The sequence below is a fragment of the Pongo abelii genome, chromosome 2, assembly GCF_028885655.2.
Source record: "Pongo abelii isolate AG06213 chromosome 2, NHGRI_mPonAbe1-v2.0_pri, whole genome shotgun sequence".
In the NCBI taxonomy this organism is placed as follows: Eukaryota; Metazoa; Chordata; class Mammalia; order Primates; family Hominidae; genus Pongo; species Pongo abelii.
In genome coordinates, this window is record NC_085928.1 from 141,537,309 (window position 1) to 141,558,618 (window position 21,310).

The 21,310-nt window shown below is 39.9% G+C and overlaps 1 protein-coding gene across 1 annotated transcript in view; it reads right to left on the reverse strand.

The window, feature by feature from the left end:
- The window catches only part of CPNE4 (copine 4), a 767,841-nt gene that overhangs the window by 523,285 nt on the left and 223,246 nt on the right, over nucleotides 1-21,310 (reverse strand). The window lies entirely within an intron of this gene.

Sequence of the window (21,310 nt, forward strand, 5' to 3'; positions counted from 1 at the left end):
GAACATCACCAGGGGCAGGATGCACTCTCGTCCCCACCTATGGTGGCAGAGGGAAACCTAAACAATCTACAATTATCATGCTTTTTCCTAATTGTTATCTCTCTTAGTTTATTTCTGTTGCTTTAACAAAATTCCATAGGCTAGGCAATTTATAAATAATAGAAATTTATTTCTCATGGTTCTGGAGGCTGGGAAATCCAAGATCAAGGCATCAGCAGTTTTAGTATTTAGTGAGGGCCTGGTCTCTTTGCTTCCAAGGTAGTACCTTGTTACTGCATTCTCCAGAGGGGATGAACACAGTGTCCTCACATGGTAGAAAAGAAGGAAGGGCAAAAAGGGCCAAACTTGGTGTAAAACCCCTTTCATAAAGGCTTTAATCTCAGCCTTCATGACCTAATCATCTGCTAAAGGCCCCACATCTGATGCCATTGAATTGGGGATTAAATTAAATTTTAGAGGACACATTCAAACCATAACAATATCTAACATCTAGCACATTACACAGCAGTACCTCGTGAAAAGACATAGTCTTTTTCTTCATTGGGTTTATGTTTAATTAGGGGACAAGAAATAAACAACTTCAACCCCACATGGCTATTGCAAAAATGAGGTAACCCATAGGAAATAAAGAGGAAGAAAACCTAAATGTAATCAGAAGAGTCAGGGTAGACCTCAAAAAGCAGACAATGCAGAAACTAAGACCTGTGGAAATTAACCAGGCAGGTTAGAGAAAAAGGCTCTCCAGCCAAGGAAGCAGCATAGACAAAGGTTCCAAGTCAAGCGCAGACAAGGCATAATCAAAAAACCTTAAGCAATTAAATAATTCGCTGTATCTGGGGCATAAAGACAGAAGGAAAAGGAGCAAGAACTGAGGCAAACAAGCAGGCAGGGGCATAAATACAAAGGACCTTGTAAGATTGACTTGAGATTTTATTGTATTCCATGAAATACTTATTCCAATATACTGAGTGGTATTTCAGAATTTTCCTTAATCCATGGTAAAATAGGAAAAACAGGAAGCATTTTATATAACTAAATTAATTTTTTGAGAGTATTTCTTCATATTTTCATGTTAATATTTGTCACTGAATTCTTGTCATTAATTCTCATGAGGCTTTGCCATTTTAAAAAAATATTCTTACTTGATAGAATAAAAGTCCTGTGAGCCAAGAGCAACCCAAGAAATGTGTTTTGAGGTTTGCTCTGTGAAATCTAAATATTTGGACACATCAGCAAGAGATGATGGGAAGACATTAAAGAATTTTGAGCAGCAAATGTGATTAATGTTAAACTGGGAAAGGGTTGAAGAGGGAAAGTAAAGTTAGAGAAATGAGTAACTTACCTCCACTGGATTCATTCAATAGATATTGAGCTGGTACTAGGGATACAATGATGGACCAGCTAGGTAAGGTCTCTGCCTCATGGAGTTATCACTCAAGTCATGGAGACACAAAATGAACAAAGAAGGAGAGACAAACAGGTTGGGAGTCATGTAGAGGACAGAAGAGAGAAAGATAGTAAAAGAAAGAACATCTGTAGATTAGAATAAGTTTTGTGAGGGAAATAAAAAAAGTCTAATAATATAAGAGGTCACTGGGAAATGCCTCTTTAGATAGCATGGTCAAAAGTCCTCTCTAAGGAGAGAGCATTTGAATAGAGAACTATCAGATGAGAATGAGCCAGCACACAAAGACCAGAGGGAAAAGCACTCCAGACACAGGGTACAGCATTTATAAGGGCCCAGAGGTGAGAAAAGTTCTCAATGATCAGTTTTAATAGTTTGGAGAAGAGAGGATGAGGCAGTTTGAGCACTACAAACTGCTTAAAGGTGAAAAGAGGAAAGGAACATGAAAAGGATGCAGGGAGGCTTTAATGTTACAGAAGACTGGTGTTGTTAATTTTATTAAATACTGCCCAAGGTATTGGGGTTGACAAAATATTGTCCTAGTTCTTCAGGAGATTATTGTCCAGTGCAAACCACTGCATGGAAATTAACCCCAGAGGGATAACCCACAGGAGGTTGGGGATTTACTTCCATCTATAGGCTAGAGACAAGGTCAGCTCCCATTTGACATCAATGGAAAGGAAAACCTCTGGATTGCACACCCAGGCTACCAACAGCAGAGAGTTATTTCTGGAGAAATAAGTCTACATTGATTTAAAGGAACAGATGTAAAGCAAGAATGGGATTTACCTCAGCAGATTCTATCCTCCCCCATAGGACCCACTCTCCCCATCACTTCTGTTTTATTGATGATTCTTCAGGCTTGGCCTGCATCTGTAGTTACCTTCAGCAGCTATAGTTACCTTCAGCATCTATAGTTACCTTGAGCTAAATAATTTCATATGTGTTATTTGGTTATATGTTATCTTGTTTATTCCTTGCAATAAATTTAGAAGACATCACTAGCCCCATTGTCTTTGTGTACTCCTTCTGATGGGCAGTATTTTTCTGATGTGTGCAGTTTGTCCCAGGAAGGGAAAACTTCTTCCTAGGTCACAGGTCAATCTGTGTGGAGCAATGTGCCTTGGCTCCTGTGGAGACAAAGTAAACTGCTATAACAGGGGTGGGCCAGGCCACGGGACACTTCAGGGCAGGCACCAGGATAAAAATGTCTTCTTCACAGGGTTGAGGTGAGGCAGTAGCTGAGTTTTTAAACCACATTTATATATAGATATTTTTAAATTGTTAAATGAAATCTTACTATATATTCTTAGGCAAGCAGCCTTTTTATGTCTATATTAATCTACATCATAATTTATAATAGCTAGAAAATATCCCAATATATGGATATAACAAGAAAAATGCCTAACTTAATCCCCTACTGTTGAGCATTTGTTTCTAATTTTTTACTGTTGTGCACAATGCTTCCATGAGCATGGTTTATATTAGGTACTCCTGATTAGACCCTAGTCTAATTTGGCCAAACCTGAAGAATCATCAAGAAAACAGAAGTGGGGCCAGGCACAGTGGCTCACACCTGTAATCCCAGCACTTTGGGAGGCTAAGGCGGGCAGATCACTTGAGGTCAGGAGTTCCAGACTAGCCTGGACAACATGGCGAAACCCCATCTCTACAAAAAATAAAAAAATTAGCCAGGCATGGTGATGCATGCCTGTAATCCTAGCTATTTGGGAGGCTGAGGCTGGAGAATCACTTGAACCCAGGAGGCAGAGGTTGCAGTGAGCTGAGATCATACCATTTCACTTCAGCCTGGGTGACAGAGAGACCCTGTGAAAGAAGGGACGGGAAAGGAAGGGAAGGGAAGGAAGGGGAAGGGAGGGGAGGGGAGGGGAAGGAGGAGAGAGGAGGGGAGGAGAGGGGAGAGGGAGGGAGGGGGAAGGGGAGGAGAGGGGAGGGGAGGAGAGGGGAGGGGAGGAGAGGGGAGAGGGAGGGAGGGGGAAGGGGAGGAGAGGGGAGGGGAGAAGAGGGGAGGGGAGGAGAGGGGAGTGGAGGGGAGGGGGAGGGGGGGAGGGAGACAGTGGGAAGGCAGGAGATGGGAGGGGGAGGGGAGGGGAAAGGAAGGGAAGGGAAGGGAAGGGAAGGGAAGGGAAGGGAAGGGAAGGGAAGGGGAGAGAGATGGGGAGAGTGGGTCCTATGGGGGAGGATAGGATCTACTGAGGAAAATCCTATTCTTGATTTACATCTCTTCCTTTAAATCAATATGGACTCACTTCTCCAGAAACAACCCTCTGCTGTTGGTAGCCTGGGAGCACAGTCCATAGGCCTGCCTTTCCGTTGATGTCAATGGGAGCTGACCTTTTCTCTAGCCTACAGATGGAAGTAAATTCCCAACTAAGGGGCTCCTGTGGGTTACCCCTCTGGGGTTTCCAACAGAATTGCCCTTAAAGTGAATCACCGGTGATCAAAGAAGACCAAAGTAACACATTATTTCTCTATAGAAGAGAAGGTGAAGTCCTGTCATTCTGAGGCTATTCTTGGTGGAGGGAAGAAATCATAAGAAACCAGCCCAAATTGAGGGACATTCTATAAAATACCTCACTAGCACTCCTCAAAACTGTAATATCATTATAAACAAGGAAAGACTGAGAAACTGTTGGAGACCAGAAGATACCAAGAAGACATGAAAAGTAAATGCAATGTGATCCCCTAGATTGGATCCCAGAACAGAAAAAAAGACATTCATGGGAAAACTGGTTAAATCCAAATACAGTCTGGAGTCTGCATAATAGTAACATACCAATGTTGGCTTCTTAATTATGACAAATGTTCCAATGCAATGTATTCTGTTTACATTATGGGAAAATGGATGAAAAGTATATGGGTACTCTCTGTACTCTCTTCCCAACTTTTCCATAAATCTAAAATTATCACAAATTAAAACTTTGTTCTTAAAAAAGACAACTTTTCTGTTTATTACCTCAGGGTAAAATTAGAATAGTTGAGTCAAAGGCTGTGCATAATTTGCGGGTTTTTGGTACATTTTGTAAAATCACTAGGATGGTAATTTAACTTAATCCATTATTTTTGCTTACTTCTGAAGTAAAAGCCCTACTGTATCTGCTTGTCATATTTAAGTCAACTGTCTCCTTGGCAAATCACACAGGAATACACTCGCCAGTTAACTCCTGGCAGAACTCAGAGAGAATATTGATGAGAACTGCCAGAGAAACAGTACTCTGCCTACCCTTCTCAGACTAGCAGGTTCTCTACAGGCAAAAGAATTAAGAAGTGACTCAGCCGGGCGCGGTGGCTCACGCCTGTAATCCCAGGACTTTAGGAGGCCGAGGCGGGCGGATCACGAGGTCAGGAGATCGAGACCACCCTGGCTAACACGGTGAAACTCTGTCTCTACTGAAAATACAAAAAATTAGCCGGGCATGGTGGCGGGCGCCTGTAGTCCCAGCTACTACTCGGGAGGCTGCGGCAGGAGAATGGCGGGAACCTGGGAGGTGGAGCTTGCAGTGAGCCGAAATCGCGCCACTGCACTCCAGCCTGGGCAACAGAGTGAGACTCCATCTCAAAAAAAAAAAAAAAAAAAAAAATTAAGAAGTGACTCAAAAAACTCCCAGGAATCAAGGACAGAGTCAGAGGAAGCCATTTTTACATAGTCGTTTTTCTGATTGCAACTCTGCTTTCTGCGTTTTTCCAGCAGCCCTGCCTTTAAAGTGAATCACCAGTGATTAAAGGCAGACCAAAATAACGCATTGTTCCTCTAGAGAAGATAAGGTGAAGTCCTATCATTCTGAGGTTATTCTTAGGGAAGGAGAAAGAGAAAGAAGAGCAAGAGAGAAACTACATTGCCTACATTTTCTAAAAGCAAGGCCTGTAATTTTCCTCTTTTGAAAATCTTTTTAAAAACCACTTGCCTATTGAAATAAGCGTAAGTAATGCTGAGGCATGTATTAATAACTTTATCTGTTCTGTTTCTATCACCTCTTCCTACTGCGATGTGCAATGGATGATCTACAGTGTTTCTGGTCATGCTGTTAGTATATATAGAAAGGGAGAAATTAACAGGTATTGAGCATCTGTGAGTGAGGCACTGATCTAGGAACCTTCAAGATGGTGTCATCAAACTCTCCCAGTAATCCAGGGTAAGAGTTTGGAAGGCTTCAAAAATTATCATTATTTTTCCCCCCACCCCACATATCCATGCCTTTTATAGTGTGATTTTGTGGCTCTTACCATCAAGTAGAATAGTCTATTTCTACACCCACTTGAATCTGTGCTAGCCTTGTGACTTGTTTTTAATAGAATGCAGCAGAAGTGACATTCTGCCAGTTCTGAGCCTAAACCTGTAGGAGGTCTAGCATACTTCCATGTAGCCACCATGAGAACAAGCCCAGGCCCTCTTTTTGGAGGATGAGTGAGAGATGGGCTATAGATGAGCCATTGTGACTGAAGCCCAAACCTGTGAGACAGCCCAGGCAAGATTAGGAAACCAACCCCCAGTCAACCCTCGGTTGACTTGAGTGAGCCATGCCCAAAACAGCTGAGCCAGAGCAGAACTATGAACTAACAAGTGTTTGTTATTTTAAGCCACTGATGTTGGGAGGTGGTTTGTTATACAGCAATAGTTAATTGATACAAGATGATAGTCTTATTTCCTTTTAAGATAGGATAAAATTAAGGCATAGAGAGATGAAATAATTTATCCAAGGAGGCACAGCTAGTAAGTGGGGAAACTCAAGATTCAATCCAAGGACTAAATAAATCTAAGGTTTCTTCCACTACAACCTCTACCAGTAGAATGGAAACAAGAAGAAAAACTAACACTACCAAATGTCATAGCTATTTAAATATGACAAAACTGAAATCACTTCCCCAGCTGTCTTCTGGATAGTATGTAATGTGTGTGCATCTGTATATGTTTATAGAGAACGATCTATTCAATGGAGAGAATGAGGTAGGTTAGAGAGAGCTATTTTTTAACTTCAAAAACATAGTCTAAATCAAATGCATTCATCTTGGTGTAAATCTGTAATTGGTTCATGATGACAACTGAACTGTTTTTGACAAACTAATTTTCCTGTCTCTTAAAAGCAAGGTCACTTGAGACAACCACTCAGCACTCCTTTTCTTTCTCCCTGTGAGGCTCTGTCTTGATCTTCCATCTTTTGTTTGGAGTCTCTCTTCAATCCTTTTCCCTTTGTCTCCTTTGCTTATTCTCTGACTCTCTCTGTCTATCAAAACCTGCTTAATAACAGCTTAGTTAATCCCTGATGGCCTTATTTCCCCTGATTTCTGCATTTTTGGTAACTTATTTTCTGGTCTTGAATTTGTCTGTCCCTAGTTTTTTACTTTCAAATTGCCTTCCTTTGAATGAGCAATAAAGTGAATTAGATCATGCCATTTCTCTGCCTAATACCCTTCAATACTTTCCCATAGTTCCTAGGGTCGTCTGAACTCCTTAGCGTGCCTGCAAGGTCCTGCATGATCCAGTCCTTTCTATTTTTCCTGCTTGGTCTCATTCTATGACCCTCTCTAGTTCCCCAACGTCTGTGCTCTAGCCAGACAAATTTCTTTCTTCATTTATTTTTTCTTTCCTTCTTTTTTTTTTTTTTTTTTTTTTTTGAGTCACTGTTTCCCTCTGTCACCAGGCTGGAGTACAGTAGTACCATCATGACTCCCTGCAGCCTCGAGCTCCTGGGCTCAAGAAACCCTCCTGCCTCAGTCTCCATAGGTGCTGGGACTACAGGCATGAGTCCACCCTACCCAGCTCTTGCATTTGTTTCAGATATTTCAACCTCTGTTTCCAAGCCTTCCCACATTCTGTTTCCTCTCTGAGAATGCCCTTTATGTGCATGTGCATGCACGCACACACACACATACACACACACAACAATTTTTGGCTGATTTTTTAAGTATTTAAAGAAATTTCCCTTCTGCTGAAAGCTTCCCTTGATTCTCCTAAATGATAATATGCTCTTTTTTATTATTACTATACTTTAAGTTTTAGGGTACATGTGCACAACATGCAGGTTTGTTACATATGTATACATGTGCCATGTTGGTGTGCTGCACCCATTAACTCGTCATTTACATTAGGTATATCTCCTAATGCTATCCCTCCCCCCTCCCCACTACCCCACCACAGGCCCCAGTGTGTGATGTTCCACTTCCTGTGTCCAAGTGTTCTCATTGTTCAATTCCTACCTATGAGTGAGAACCTGCGGTGTCTGGTTTTTTGTCCTTGTGACAGTTTGCTCAGAATGATGGTTTCCAGCTTCGTCCATGTCCCTACAAAGGACATGAACTCATCATTTTTTATGGCTGCATAGTATTCCACGGTGTATATGTGCAACATTTTCTTAATCCAGTCTATCATTGTTGGACATTTGGGTTGGTTCCAAGTCTTTGCTATTGTGAATAGTGCCACAATAAATATACGTGTGCATGTGTCTTTATAGCAGCATGATTTATAATCCTTTGGGTATATACCCAGTAATGGGATGGCTGGGTCAAATGGTATTTCTAGTTCTAGATCCCTGAGGAATCGCCACACTGACTTCCACAATGGTTGAACTAGTTTACAGTCCCACCAACAGTGTAAAAGTGTTCCTATTTCTCCACATCCTCTCCAACACCTGTTGTTTCCTGACTTTTTAATGATCCCCATTCTAACTGGTGTGAGATGGTATCTCATTGTGGTTTTGATTTGCGTTTCTCTGGTGGCCAGTGATGATGAGCATTTTTTCATGTGTCTTTTGGCTGCATAAATGTCTTCTTTTGAGAAGTGTCTGTTCATATCCTTCACCCACTTGTTGATGGGGTTGTTTTTTTCTTGTAAATTTGTTTGGGTTCTTTGTAGATTCTGGATATTAGCCCTTTGTCAGATGAGTAGATTGCAAAAATTTTCTCCCATTCTGTAGGTTGCCTGTTCGCTCTGATGGTAGCTTCTTCTGCTGTGAAGAAGCTCTTTAGTTTATTTAGATCCCATTTGTCAAATTTGGCTTTTGTTGCCATTGCTTTTGGAGTTTTAGACATGAAGTCCGTGCCCATGCCTATGTCCTGAATGGTAATGCCTAGGTTTTCTTCTAGGGTTTTTATGGTTTTAGGTCTGACATTTAAGTCTTTAATCCATCTTGAATTAATTTTTGTATAAGGTGTAAGGAAGGGATCCAGTTTCAGCTTTCTACATATGGCTAGCCAGTTTTCCCAGCACCATTTATTAAATAGGGAATCCTTTCCCCATTTCTTCTTTTTGTCAGGTTTGTCAAAGATCAGATAGTTGTAGATGTGTGGCATTATTTCTGAGGGCTCTGTTCTGTTCCATTGATCTATATCTCTGTTTTGGTACCAGTACCATGCTGTTTTGGTTACTGTAGCCTTGTAGTATAGTTTGAAGTCAGGTAGCGTGACGCCTCCAGCTTTGTTCTTATTGCTTAGGATTGACTTGGCAATGCGGGCTCTTTTTTGGTTCCATATGAACCTTAAAGTAGATTTTTCCAATTGTGCAAAGAAAGTCATTGGTAGCTTGATGGGGATGGCATTGAATCTATAAATTACCTCGGGCAGTATGGCCATTTTCACAATATTGATTCTTCCTACCCATGAGCATGGAATGTTCTTCCATTTGTTTGTATCCTCTTTTATTTCATTGAGCAGTGGTTTCTAGTTCTCCTTGAAGAGGTCCTTCACATCCCTTGTAAGTTGGATTCCTAGGTATTTTATTCTCTTTGAAGCAATTGTGAATGGGAGTTCACTCATGATTTGGCACTCTGTCTGCTATTGTTGTATAAGAATGCTTGTGATTTTTGCACATTGATTTTGTATCCTGAGACTTTGCTAAAGTCTCATGACACTTTGCTAAAGTCTCATGACACTTTGCTAAAGTCTTTGCTAATCAGTTTAAGGAGATTTTGGGCTGAGACAATGGGGTTTTCTAGATATACAATCAATCATCTGCAAACAGGGACAATTTGACTTCCTCTTTTCCTAATTGAATACCCTTTATTTCCTTCTCCTGCCTGATTGCCCTGGCCAGAACTTCCAACACTATGTTGAATAGGAGTGGTGAGAGAGGGCATCCCTGTCTTGTGCCCGTTTTCAAAGGGAATGCTTCCAGTTTTTGCCCATTCAGTATGATATTGGCTGTGGGTTTGTCATAGATAGCTCTTATTATTTTGAGATACGTCCCATCAATACCTAATTTATTGAGAATTTTTAGCATGAAGGGCTGTTGAATTTTGTCAAAGGCCTTTTCTGCATCTATTGAAATAATCATGTGGTTTTTGTCATTGGTTCTGTTTATATGCTGGATTATGTTTATTGATTTGCGTATGTTGAACTAGCCTTTCATCCCAGGGATGAAGACCACTTGATCATGGTGGATAAGCTTTTTGATGTGTTGCTGGATTCAGTTTGCCAGTATTTTATTGAGGATTTTTGCATCGATGTTCATCAGAGATATTGGTCTGAAATTCTCTTTTTTTGTTGCGTCTCTTTCAGGCTTTGGTATCAGGATGATGCTGGCCTCATAAAATGAGTTAGGGAGGATTCCCTCTTTTTCTATTGATTGGAATAGTTTCAGAAGGAATGGTGCCAGATCCTCCTTGTGCCTCTGGTAGAATTCAGCTGTGAATTCATCTGGTCCTGGACTTTTTTTGATTGGTAAGCTCTTAATTATTCCCTCAATTTCAGAGCCTGTTATTGGTCTATTCAGAGATTCAACTTCCTCCTGGTTTAGTCTTGGGCGGGTGTATGTATCGAGGAATTTATCCATTTCTTCTAGATTTTCTAGTTTATTTGCATAGAGGTGTTTATAGTATTCTCTGATGGTAGTTTGTATTTCTGTGGGATTCGTGGTGATATCCCCTTTATCATTTTTTATTGCTTCTATTTGATTCTTCTCTCTTTTCTTCTTTATTAGTCTTGCTAGTGGTATATCAATTTTGTTGATCTTTTCAAAAAACCAGCTCCTGGATTCATTGATTTTTTGAGGGGTTTTTTATGTCTCTATCTCCTTCAGTTCTGCTCTGATCTTAGTTATTTCTTGCCTTCTGCTAGCTTTTGAATGTGTTTGCTCTTGCTTTTCTAGTTCTTTTAATTGTGATGTTAGGGTGTCAATTTTAGATCTTCCCTGCTTTCTCTTGTGGGCATTTAGTGCTGTAAATTTCCCTCTACACACTGCTTTAAATGTGTCCCAGAGATTCTGGTATGTTGTGTCTTTGTTCTCATTGGTTTCAAAGAACATCTTTATTTCTGCCTTCATTTCGTTATGTACCCAGTAGTCAATCAGAAGCAGGTTGTTCAGTTTCCATGTAGTTGAGCGGTTTTGAGTGAGTTTCTTAATCCTGAGTTCTAGTTTGATTGCACTGTGGTCTGAGAGACAGTTTGTTACAATTCTGTTCTTTTACATTTGCTGAGGAGTGCTTTACTTCCAACTATGTGGTCAGTTTTGGAATAAGTGCAGTGTGGTGCTGACAAGAATGTATATTCTGTTGATTTGGGGTGGAGAGTTCTGTAGATGTCTATTAGGTCCGCTTGGTGCAGAGCTGAGTTCAATTCCTGGGTATCCTTATTAACTTTCTGTCTCATTGATCTGTCTAATATTGACAGTGGAGTGTTAAAGTCTCCCATTATTATTGTGTGGGAGTCTAAGTCTCTTTGTAAGTCTCCAAGGACTTGCTTTATGAATCTGGGTGCTCCTGTATTGGGTGCATATATATTTAGGATAGTTAGCTCTTCTTGTTGAATTGATCCCTTTACCATTATGTAATGCCCTTCTTTGTCTTTTTTTATCTTTGTTGGTTTAAAGTCTGTTTTATCAGAGACTAGCATTGCAAACCCTGACATTTTTTGTTTTCCATTTGCTTGGTAGATCTTCCTCCAACCCTTTATTTTGAGCCTATGTGTGTCTCTGCATGTGAGATGGGTTTCCCAAATACAGCACACTGATGGGTCTTGACTCTTTATCCAATTTGCCACTCTGTGTCTTTTAATTGGAACATTTAGCCCATTTACATTTAAGGTTAATATTGTTATTATTGTTATGTGTGAATTTGATCCTGTCATTATGATGCTAGCTGGTTATTTTGCTTGTTAGTTGATGCAGTTTCTTCCTAGCTTTGACAGTCTTTACAATTAGTCATATTTTTGCAGTGGCTGGTACTGGTTGTTCCTTTCCATGTTTAGTGCTTCCTTCAGGAGTTCTTGTAGGCCAGGCCTGGTGGTGACAAAATCTCTCAGCATTTGCTTGTCTGTAAAGTATTTTATTTCTCCTTCACTTTTGAAGCTTGGTTTGGCTGGATATGAAATTCTGGGTTGAAAATTCTTTTCTTTAAGAATGTTGAATATTGGCCCCCACCCTCTTCTGGCTTGTAGAGTTTCTGCCGAGAGATCAGCTGTTAGTCTGATGGGCTTCCCTTTGTGGGTAACCCGACCTTTCTCTCTGGCTGCCCTTAACATTTTTTCCTTCATTTCAACTTTGGTGAATCTGACAATTGTGTGTCTTGGAGTTGCTCTTCTCGAGGAGTATCTTTGTGGCATTCTCTGTATTTCCTGAATTTGAATGTTGGCCTGCCTTGCTAGGTTGGGGAATTTTTCCTGCAGAGTGTTTTCCAACTTGGTTCCATTCTCCCCATCACTTTCAGGTATACCAATCAGATGTAGATTTGGTCTTTTCACATAGTCCCATATTTCTTGGAGTCTTTGTTCATTTCTTTTTGTTCTTTTTTCTCTAAACTTCTTTTCTTGCTTCATTTCATTCATTTGACCTTCCATCACTGATACCCTTTCTTCCAGTTAATCAAATCGGCTACTGAAGCTTATACATTCGTCACGTAGTTCTTGTGCCATGGTTTTCAGCTCCAGCAGGTCCTTTAAGGACTTCTCTGCATTGGTTATTCTAGTTAGCCATTTGTTTAATCTTTTTTCAAGGTTTTTAACTTCTTTGCCATGGATTCGAACTTCCTCCTTTAGCTTGGAGAAGTTTGTTCGTCTGAAGGCTTCTTCTCTCAACTCGTCAAACTCATTCTCCGTCCAGCTTTGTTCCATTGCTGGTGAGGAGCTGCATTCCTTTGGAGGAGGAAAGGCACTCTGATTTTTTGAATTTTCATTTTTTCTGCTGTTTTTTCCCCATCTTTGTGGTTTTATCTACCTTTGGTCTTTGATGCTGGTGATGTACAGATGGGGTTTTTGTGTGGATGTCCTTTCTGTCTGTTAGTTTTCCTTCTAACAGTCAGGACCCTCAACTGCAGGTCTGTTGGAGTTTGCCGGAGGTCCACTCCAGACCCTGTTTGCCTGGGTATCAGCAGCGGAGGCTGCAGAACAGCGAATATTGGTGAACAGTAAATGTTGCTGCCTGATCGTTCCTCTGGGAGTTTTGTCTCAGAGGGCTACCCGGCCGGCCGTGTGAAGTGTCAGTCTGCCCCTACTGGGGGGTGCCTCCCAGTTAGGCTACTCGGGGGTCAGGGACCCACTTAATAATATGCTCTTGTTATATGCCTACCAGTAGTCTATACTTATACTACTATAGCATTTACCACCTTGTATTGTATTTGCTGGCTTAATTGTCTGTATTCCTTAACTTACTACCTATTTCATCTGCCATCCTATACCCAAGGCTAGAATGGAGCTTTGTACACAGTAGACTCTCAATAAATATTTGTTGAATTAATAAATAATATGTTATTCTTCTTGCATGCTTTAACCCCAAAATGAATTTTCATAATTCTTAGTACTAGTATACAAGAAAGCAAGTTGGAATATTTTTGGTTATAAGGAACAATGAATGCAGACTAGCTTAAACAATCAAGGATTGGTTGGCTCATGTAGCTAGAAGAATCCAGAGGCAAGATAATTATCAAAGATGGTTTTATCCAGTAACTCTGGTTCTGTTTTCTCTGGCATACTGTGATATAGCTGCAACTGCTCAGGCTACACATCCACAGGTCCAAGGGGTGAGAGAAAACACTCCCATCCAAAAACCCTAAGCAAAAGTTCCAAGGTTTGTTCTGATTAGATCACTTAGGCCACATGGCCAGTAAAGAGCCAGTACAGGGACCAGGGTAATATAATATGCTGATGGCTTAAGCTTCCCACTCCCCAAATAATTGGGTTGTGCAGGAAAGTATGGCTTATTGAATAGAATTTGGAATATCATTAAAAAGAGAGAGATGGGTGCTGGCTACAGCTAATAATGAGTCTGCACTTGTCACTACATATTTTTCCATGACTACATTCACAGTGATTTACAGGGCATATGTTGTATATCCATATATGCTGAGATGGTATGGGACATACCATCTTATTGGGCAAGATACTACCTCTGTCCAATAAGAACGTAAGTTCCAGATGGCATAACTCTTCTTCTACCCATCATTTCAGATGCAAACAGAAGTTTATTTGGGATTCTGGACGAGTGGAGAGGAGGAATTACTTGTATGGCTTTGCCAATTTGAGGATTCAACATCTTGGTAACACTCAGTTTTTATGTATATGTATTTTTTAAATGCTGGAATTTTACAAAAATAACAGAAGACTTATTTGAGTATAACTGAACCCCCACTAGAAGATAAGATCTCTATATGTTTTACTATATCACTAACTGCAGTATAAAGAATATATGCTCATAGTATCATGTTTGAGTTCCATTGCCTCTGCTATGATTTGACTGTCATCTCCAAAACCCATGTTGAAATTTAATTACCAATGTAACAGTATTGGGAGATGGAGCCTTTAAGAGGTGATTAGGTCATAAGGGTGGAGCCTTCATAAAGATATTAATTTTTATGGAAGTGGATTAGTTATCCCAGGACTGAGTTTCTTTTATCAGGAACCCTCTCCTGGGATAACTAACCCACTTTGACCCCGTTTCTCTCTCTGTCTCACATACTTCTTTGCCTTTCCACCATGTTATAATGCAGTAAAAAAGCCCTCACCAAATGCAGCCTCTGGATCTTGGACTTTCCAGCCTCCAGAACTGTCAGCCAAAGAAATTGCTGTTCTTTAAAAATAACTCAGTTTGTGGTCTTCTGTAATAGCAGAGGAAAATTGTCTAAGACAGCCTCCTTCCCAGAAACTGCAAAAATCCTAAGCAAAAGTTCCAGGCATGGAAGTAGGCATGACCAAGTGAATTTCCTTCAGTGTGGTCTGGCCTGGATATGCTATCTTCTTACATTATATGGGTTCTAATGAGCTTCTTCTCAGCATCATTCTGTGATGTAACAGTCCTCATAGCATGGCTGCCTTACCATGACTGGCAGAAAATTTTTATTCTCTTGATTAGTAACCACTCGAAGTTACATTTCTTAATGCAGAGCCTTTATTAACTATTTTTAAGAGCAGTTATTCAAACATGCTCTGCTAAATCCAAATGCTGTTGCTCATTGCCGTAGGAATGGCTTCTCTCTGTTTGACCCAGTTTTCCATTCCTATATTTCTCTAACTGGAAGTCGCTTTATTTCATCTATTCTGCATCAATGAAATAACATTTAACATTCTGCTCTTTCAGGACAGAAAGGGTAGCTCTCAGATTAGTCCCGAATTAAAAAAGTTATCTGCCTTAGGCAGAAACATGATTCTTTCTAAACTGACCACAGAAACATCCTCTCTGGCTTTATTATCTCAGAGATTTTACTATTCAACCCCAGACTACCAATTTTTTTTTATTCTACTTTAGGTTCTAGGGTACATGTGCACAACATGCAGGTTTGTTATATATGTATACATGTGCCATGTTGGTGTGCTGCACCCATTAACTTGTCATTTACATTAGGTATATCTCCTAATGCCATCCCTCCACCTTCCCCCAACCCTATGACAGGCCCTGGTGTGTGATGTTCCCCTTCCTGTGTCCAAGTGTTCTCATTGTTCAATTCCCACCTATGAGTGAGAACATGTGGTGTTTGGTGTTTTGTCCCTGCAATAGTTTGCTGAGAATGATGGTTTCCAGCTTCATCCATGTCCCTACAGACAGAAACTCATCCTTTTTTATGGCTGCATAGTATTCCATGGTGTATATGTGACACATTTTCTTAATCCAGTCTATCATTGTTGGATATTTGGGTTGCTTCCAAGTCTTTGATATTGTGAATAGTGCCGCAATAAACATATGTGTGCATGTGTCTTTATAGCAGCATGATTTATAATCCTTTGGGTACATACCCAGTAATGGGATGGCTGGGTCAAATGGTATTTCTAGTTCTAGATCCTTGAGGAATTGCCACACTGTCTTCCACAATGGTTGAACCAGTCCCACCAACAGTGTAAAAGTGTTCCTATTTCTCCACATCCTCTCCAGCACCTGGAGTGACTTCATTTCCACCTTAGAAAACAGCACCTGTTGTTTCCTACCAATATTAGCAAGATTTACAATTAAAGTCACCACAAGTAGGATAAAAAAAGATATTGGTCAGGTCATTTAAGAGTGTGGTTCAGATTACAGGTTTGTAGGAAGTGATTCAATACATAATACCTTTGCTTCTTACAGATGTCAAATCAACCAGACATCAAACCCCATTTGTATTTGCTAAGTACTATCTCATCCATAAAAAAACAAGGAACAGTAGTGCACAGACACTACAATTCACAGCCTCTAATTAAAATTGCCACAAGTAACAAGTTTATTTATTAGAAGTTCATTTATTCTTCCTGAATGCCTACGTTGGGGAATCATAGAAGCACTGAATCAAAAATAAATGTTGAACATTGTTCATTCACTCAACAAATAGACACTGAGCACCTGTTATGTGTCAAGTACTCTGTTAGTCACTGAAGATATAAAGCCAAAAATGGATAGACTGATATTTTCATGGGTGGCAGACATGAAACAGCTCTAATAAAATATAGTGAAATTGCATAGAGAATTTGTAAGCTGCTATGGCAGTGTAAGTCTGGGGGAGTTAACAGGGTCTAGGGAAAAGGAAAAATTTCCTGTAGAGATCATATTTAGGCTCAGACATGAAGAGTCAGTAACAGGCAGTCAGAAAAATGGGAGTAAGGGAGAAGGAAAGGGCAAAGGAAGGATTGTGTGCATAAAAATCCAGAAGTAGAGATGGTTGGGAGAGAGATGGAAGAGAGAGGCATGAGGAAGATTGAGGTGAGTCTGGAGATGGAAAGAGAGATTGATTGTTGACTCAGTGGCATAAGTCCAGTGGGAATCATGAGAGGGAAGAGACAGGAGGGAGGAGGTCATGGAAGAGTAGACTTCAAGGAGTCATTAGAGATTTTTAAAAGAGGACTGGCGTGACTTCATTTCCACCTTAGAAAACTCCCTTTAGCAGCTGGGTGGAGAATTGATTGATGATGAGCAAGACTGGAGGCAGGGATGGATAGTGATCTGGGTGAAAAATGATGGTGGCCTAAACCCATGTGGTGACAGTGAGGATGTATGAACTGGGTGATTTCAGATATTCACAAGGCAAAAATCCATGTGACTTGGGGATCACTTAGTGTTAATTCAAAAATACCTGGACAGTTCAAATGTATAGCATTATTTTACTATGGGTTTTACTTAACTGTAGCAAATGCTGTTGGTATCCTCCCTTCCCACCCCTCACCAAGCTTCCTCTGCCCAAGTCTGAGACCACCTGTGGACAGTTGGCATACAGAGATAACTGCCTACATTTGTGTCAGACAGCATCCTCTGGCCACCAGCATGGAGCAGGCCAAAATATGAGCAAGTCAATGGCACCAAGAGTGACTCTCAACCCAGGGTAAATGGAAATTATGTATAAATATTCCAACTTCCTTGTCCTTTCATGGGACAACACTAAGGTGTGTTCTAGATAGTCTCTCCAAGGCTCCTCATTGAGACTGAGCCCTTTGTGCCCATAGTGATCACCCACTCACTAAAAAATCTCTATTGGATTTCTGACCTTCCCTCGGTCTACTGCCCTGTCTCCAACTTCTGCTTCCTGGGATCAACTTCCAAATAAATCACTTAACAAAAATCCTTGACTTAGGGTCAACTTTAAGGGGAACCCAAATTGAGCTTTATATTGTTTTTACATTTATGAGCTGAAAGAGAATGTTTTAAAGACACATTTTAAAGCCTTTAAATTTCATACCACTTAACTGATGAAATTTTACTCTCCCACTTCTTCAACAGTATAATTTAGTCTTCCATCATATTAGTGTCAGATGATCAGTTTTTAGTTTTAAAAGTGAAAAGGTCTTAAAGTAGGGTTTTAAAGTGTGTCTACAAATATTATTCTTTAAAATCTCATTGTTCTGATGTTCTCTGCTATTGTTACCAAACATAAGATCCCTAGAAAGCTGCCTAATTTCCTGATAAAAGTAGTATAAATATTATCAAGTGGCCATTTGCAGGAAGTTGATATATATTTTATTAAAACTGAAATTATCCCTCACCTCAATTGCAACTAACCAGAAACTTCATATATTAGAATTTCCTCTCATCTTTCAACTTCACTCCCATTGATGTTCATACCTAACCATGGGAAGAAAGGGACACAGTTTAGAATGTATACTAGAGAGACAGATGAGGTGAAAGAAGGGAAAAAGGAAACAAGGCCAGAGAAGTCAGTATTAGAGGAAAAACTGGAAAGTGCATGTATTAGCTTGCCAGGGATGCTGTAACAGAGTGCCACAGGCTCGGGGGGCTTAAACAACGGAAAGACATTGCCTCAGTGTTCTGGAGGCTACAAGTCTGAAATCAGGGTGTCAGCAGAGTTGGTTCCCACTTGAGGACTGTGAGGGAAGAATCTGTTTCAGAACTCTTTCCCTGGTTTGTAGATGGCCATCTTCTCCCTGTGTCTTCACATCATCTTCACTCTGCATGCATGTGTCTGTGGCCAACTTTCCTCTTCTTAGAAGAAAGAACAGCAATCTTATTAGATTACAGCCCAGCATAAATACCTCATTTTAACTCAATTACCTATATCTAAATATAGTCACATTCTCACTAGGGGTTAGCACTTCAACATATGAGTTGTGGGAGGACACAATTGAGCCCACAATTTAAGAAGGACGAAATATTTCTAAGGGTGTGTTCTGAGCCCAGTAGGGTTTCCTTTAAAGCTTGGCACTTTTAACAATCTCAGTGCTGATAATGTTTCTTCAGAGTGAATTAAGAACAAAATCCTCATTGCAAATGTTATTATGTACAGAGTAATATAATTATGGAAGCAATGAAACATATAATTAGGTCAGTTTTTTTGGCTTTGCAATCTTTTCTGGCAAAGTTTTCTTTTTTTTTTTTTTTAATCAAATTTTAGATTCAGGGTACATGTGAACCCTGTTCGGGTTTGTTACATAGGTGAACTCATGTCACAAGGGTTTGTTGTACAGATAATCTCATCACCTAGGTATGAAGCCCAGTACCCAATAGTTATCTTTCTGCTCCTCTCCCTCCTCCCACCCTCCACCCTCAAGTAGACCCCAGTGTCTGCTCTTTCCTTCTTTGTGTTCATGAGTTCTCATCATTTAGCTCCCGCTTATAAGTGAGAACATGAGATATTTTGTTTTCTGTTCTTGTGTGTTATTTTGCTAAGTATAATAACCTCAAGCTCCATTCATGTTCCCACAAAAGACAAGATTTCATTCTTTTTGTGGCTGCATAGTATTCCATGGTGTATATGTATCACATTTTCTTTATCTGTCATTGATGGGCATTTAGGTTGATTCCATGTCTTTGCTATTGTGAATAGTGCTGGAATGAATATTTGCATGCATGTGTCTTTATGATAGAATGATTTATATTCTTCTGGGCATATGCCCAGTAATGGGATTGCTGGGTCAAACGGTTGTTCTGCTTTTAGCTCTTTGAGGAATCACCATACTGCTTTCCACAGTGGTTGAACTAATTTACACTCCCACCAACAGTGTATAAGTGTTTCCTTTTTTCCACAACCTCAGCAGCATCTGTTATTTTTTGATTTTTTAATAGCAGCCATTCTGACTGGTGTGAGATGGTATCCCATTGTGGTTTTGATGTGCATTTCTCTAATAATTAGCCATATTGAGCTTTTTTATATGCACTCATTGGCCATATGTATGTCTTCTTTTGAACAATGTCTGTTCATGTCCTCTGCCCACTTTTTAATGGGGTTGTTTGTTTCTTCTTGTAAATTTGAGTTGCTTATAGATGCAGGATATTAGACCTTTGTCAGATGCATAGTTTTCAAATATTTTCTCCCATTCTGTAGGTTGCCTGTTCACTCTATTGATAGCTTATTTTGCTGTACAGAAGCTCTTAAGTTAAATTAGACACAACTTGTCAATTCTTGCTTTTTTGCAGTTGCTTTTGGTGTCTTTGTCATGAAATCTTTGCTCATTCCTTTGTCCAAGATGGTATTGCTTAGATTGTCTTCCAGGGTTTTTATAGTTTGGTGTTTTACCTGTAAGTCTTTATCTTCAGTTGATTTTTCTATATGGTGTAAGAAAGGGGTCCTTTCTGCATATGGCTAGCCAGTTATCCCAGCACCATTTGTTCAATAGGGAAGTGTTTCCTTGTCGCTTGTTTTTGTCAGCTTTGTTGAAGATCAGATAGTGTAAGTGTGTGGCCTTATTTCTTGGCTCTTTATTCTGTTCCATTGGTCTATGTACCTGTTTTTGTACCAGTACCATGCTGTTTTGGTTACTGTAGCCCTGTAGCATGGTTTGAAGTTGGGTAACATGATGCCTCCAGCTTTTTTATTTTTGCTTAGGATTGTCTTGGGTATTCGGGCTCTTTTTTGTTCCATAAGAATTTTAAAATAGTTTTTTCTGGTTCTGTAAAGAATGTCTTTGGTAGTTTGATAGGAATAGCACTGAGTCTGTGAATTGCTTTGGTCAGTATGGCCATTTTAATATTGATTCTTCCCGTCCATGAGCATATCATGTTTTTCTATTTGTTTGTATCTTTTCTGATTTATTTGAGCAGTGTTTTATAATTCTCATCATAGAAATCTTTCACCTCCCTGGTTAGCTGTATTCCTAGGTATTTTATTATTTTTGTGGCAACTGTGAATGGGATTGCATTTCTGTTTTGGCTCTCGGCTTGGCTGTTGTTTGTGTACAGGAATGCTATCAATTTTTGTACATTGATTTTGTATCCTGAAACTTGAAGTTGTTTATCAGCTGAAGGATCTTTTGGGCTGAGGCTGACTTCTCAGAACCAGCCAGACCTAACCACCCCCAACAATAATAGGGATTTAACAGAGCATGACAGAAAAAAAAAAAAAAAAAAAAAAGAACCCAAACGTGCTTTTAGGGTGTGGAAGAAGGTATATTTAGAACAGAGGAAGACTCACTTCTCTCCTCAGAACTATGAATGAGGAACGAAACCTTCAGATACTGTTTTATTTTTATTTTAGAAAACAAAGGGTTTTCTAGATATAGAATCATGTTGTCTACAAACAGAGATAGTTTGACTTCCTCTCTTCCCTATTTGGGTTCCCTTTATTTCTTTCTCTTCCCGATGGCTCTGGCTAGGACTTCCAATTATATTGAATAGGAGTGGTGAGAGAGGGCATCCTTGTCTTGTGCTGGTTTTCAAGGGGAATGTGTCCAGCTTTTGCCCATTCAGTATAATGTTGTCTGTGAGTTGGTCATAGATGGCTCTTATTACTTTGAGGTATGTTCCTTCATTACCTAGTTTATTTAGTAGAAAACATATAATTTGTATAGAATCAAGTTTTGAAACCAAATGGGGTTATCTGGTGATCCACTGGCTAATCAGAAGTCTAATTAGGTATGGCTCACCTTTCATTACACATTGTATTAATGAAAGTGTCAATTTGCTGTGGCTTGTTATTATCTGTGAACAGTGGGTTCTTCCCAAGATTTCCAGATCATTCCTGCAGGAAAGGCAACAATGGCTACACAGAGTGAGAGCATTTTCTACACATTTGGCTCAATTTCATAATCCCACAAAGGGAGTGGCAGTCACGTTTCTGC